The 3384-nt window shown below is 44.1% G+C and overlaps 1 pseudogene; it reads right to left on the bottom strand.

Moving 5' to 3' along the window:
* Positions 1-2761: 2761 nt before the first annotated feature.
* LOC123116765 (cortical cell-delineating protein-like) lies at positions 2762-3152 on the bottom strand (annotated as a pseudogene).
* Positions 3153-3384: the final 232 nt, after the last annotated feature.

Genomic DNA, 3384 nt, shown 5'->3' with positions numbered 1-3384 from the left:
TGGTTCGATTTTTTTTTGCGTGGAGGGAACTACCTGGGAGGTGGGAGGGAGTACGAAAATAAACCGTCTCGGCTGAGCGGGAGGTGGGAGCAAGTACCAAAGAAGTACCAAAAAAGACCGGGTGAGGTGGGACGAAAATAAAACCCGGAACGCGACCTACCAACTGAGACATTAGGAGTAGAGACTAGGCAGTTGTCATGTAGCACTGAAAAAATGGCATGGCAAAAAAACATGTTCGGGTAAAAGAGAGAGTTGCCATGTGCTCACAAGCACATTAGGGCAGTTGCCATGTAAAAAGAAAGAGTTGCCATCTGCTTACGTGCACGCTAGGGCAGTTTGCCATGAACCCATGCAAAACATATGGCAACTGACATGTTCGGGTAAAAAAAAAGAGTTGCCATCTGCTTGCAATCACACTAAGGCAGTTGCCATGTACACTGCAAAACGCATGGCAACTGGCAGCTTGGGTGTGGGAGAGGAGGCGGACGTGTGGACGAGATGGCAAACGCCCATACACCAGCCCTTGTGCGTGACTGAAAACTGGTGTGTGGGTGAACTGCTAAACGCCCACACACCGACCCCTCCGTGTGGTAAAACGAATGTGTGGACGAACTATGTCACACACCACACACTCGCCTTGTCCTACGTGGCACAGAAAATCAGCCAGATTGTGCTAAGATTCGTGCATATAGTATTGGACGGTGATAGAAGCATGTGGTCGAGATGGTCAACGCCCACATGTGTGGGCGTTAACATTTCCGTTCTAATATCATCGGAGAGCGTGTGGAGGTGTGTCTCCGGTGGATCTCGTGGGATCCGATCGGCATTTGTCTTCGGTGGATCTTCTTGGATCCGGTCTTCGTTCGTCTATATGTCTGCAAGTTGAATCTTTCCAATCTAGGACCCTCTTCATCGGTCGCGGTTTATGTTTTGCTGTGCTGGTCCTATGGGGTCTTCGCACGACGACTTCCCAACTAACTACTACAAAAATATTTGCCCGGCTCCGATGAGGGAGAGGCGATGACGGTGGTGCGCCTTCAGCTCGCTCCAGTGCTTGTAGTCGTCGCTAGGTGGTCTACGGAACTGGATGTAAATTTTTTACTTCTGGTGTTCTTTGTACTACCTTGACAACTGATGAATAGATTGAAAGTTTTCTCACGAAAAAATAAATAAATGGCATGACATCTCATTCTTAAGAAGTTGATGCCCATTACTATCAATTTTTTCAACATGTACCCTGTCCATATCAGCAAGTAGGTCCCACGTCTAAACCATTTCTCTCCTCTCAATAATTGACTCAAGTAAAAGTCTCCCTATAATAATTACTACCATGCCTCATCCCTGCACGACGCCAAGGCTCCCGAATCCAACGCATCGCTCGCTGCCATGTTGATAGGTGTCACGGAGTCCGCGTTACACGTCGTCGTAGAGGCCGGCGCGTTGGAGTAGTCCGCCTCTTCTTCTCATCACCCTCCACAGGCGCCTCTACCCCAACGCCTTCCGCCAAGCAAGGACACACAAGTGAGCTCATCTTTTCAATCTATTATTTCCACTATGTTGCTGATTATTGGGGCAAGCTGCCTTCTCCCCAGCGAGGTAACATTTGATTCGTTTGGCCATTTTGACTTTGCAGTTTGGTTGGTTCGACTATACGCATAAGCCAAGATCGATATGTGGATTCACAAGGAATGTCGTTGTAAGGTTGTCCAGTGATAACAGTGGTGGATTTTGTACTAATCAAAAGGAAATAAAAAACCATGGCGTATATGATGTGATTAAGACCACTAAGGCCCTGTTCGGCGCCCCGTCACTCCACCACTCCGCTCCAAGAGCTAAAGTTAAAAAGCATGGAGCTGGGAAAACAGATGCTCCGCAGCTCCGCGTATTTTTAGGAGCTGAGTGACTCCAAACAGGGCCTAAGATTCTCGAGATCTTTTTGTAGTTTGCACAACTAATAAACCACAACAATGAAATGGGTCACTATTCTGAACTAATCCTTCTACAAAGTGTTACTATATTGAGTGATTTGGATCACAATTGACATATTATTCATTTTATATGGCCATTTTGACTATGTTCAAAAGCAGAGTATGAAGGATGATTCATGCGGGAATCCAGGAACTATTCCAGCTCTTGGGCTTTCCAATTATTTTTCTTTTCAATTGTTTAAATCATCGTGCCGGTGATGCATGTTATAAAACAAATACAACAGTCACTGAATGTAAATAAAATTTGGCATATAACTAATTTCAATTGTTATCATCTTCGCGACAACAAAATCCCGCAGCAAAGTGCGGGGCGTCATCTAGTTTATAGAGGTTGGACCCCACATGAACATAATCAACACATCTAGCCGAGAACAAAGAAATCTCTTAAACCTTCGATGATAAATAACTGCCAACATATGGTTCATAGTAAGATCCAAATGTCATAGATGTTTCCATAGACTATAGAACCGGTTGTAAAAATTCATAAATATGTCGTATATAGATAGATGGTTCAAACAACCAACTGCGATGTCGCTTTGAATTATTTATAATGATCTCATATGTTGTAGGGAATATCTTCAATGAGACAAGCTCCATATCAATAATTTTGAGTACATAACATGCATAATACACTTATGTCAAACACACAAACATAACTTGAAATCTAAATATATAATCTAAACATAAATTTATTAATGAGTTGGCATAGATGGGTATGCCTCACATGCATGGCAATTATGAGTATGTTTTGGAGAGGTATAGTTGATCATGGCTCATGGCGAGCAGGTGAAAGTAGAGGGATATGTCTTGTTACAATGGTTGAGTAGGAGGGCCAGGTCGACGGGAATGTCGACGGTGATGATGCCGAGGAGGTTGGCCTTGATGGCAGTGCAAACACAAACAACGGCATCTAGATCAGCCAACCCACTAAGCAGTGGGCAACATTGCTCGGTCTCCGGCATGTTGATCCGGAGCTTGAGTAGCAACAACACATTGCTGCAGACAGTTATCTTTAGTGGGTTGATTGGGCAGGAACCACCAATCGATGGTGCCGGTGCAACAGGTGGGGTAGGCACCAAAGGTGGTGCAGGAACCATTGGAGGGTTACCATGCACAACGACCAAGGTTGAGGGCAAGGAAGAGAGCAACTTTTGTTAGCGCCATTACTTAAGATTTGAAGCAAGCTAGCTGGTGGTTTCTTTGGTACATGTGTTGTTTGAGATGTTTCTTTTTCGTGGTACTTATAGCTAGAAAAAAATTAGTGGGTTCTTTACATCCCCCAATATGTCAAGCAATCATTGATGACTCATAATTATATACCATACATACCTTATAGTTGGTAGTAAATTATCACGTGTTCTCAAGGACGAATACAATATTTACACACTTCTTCGTT

The sequence above is a fragment of the Triticum aestivum genome, chromosome 5B (assembly GCF_018294505.1).
Source record: "Triticum aestivum cultivar Chinese Spring chromosome 5B, IWGSC CS RefSeq v2.1, whole genome shotgun sequence".
In the NCBI taxonomy this organism is placed as follows: Eukaryota; Viridiplantae; Streptophyta; class Magnoliopsida; order Poales; family Poaceae; genus Triticum; species Triticum aestivum.
This window is presented reverse-complemented; position numbering and strand designations above follow the sequence as displayed.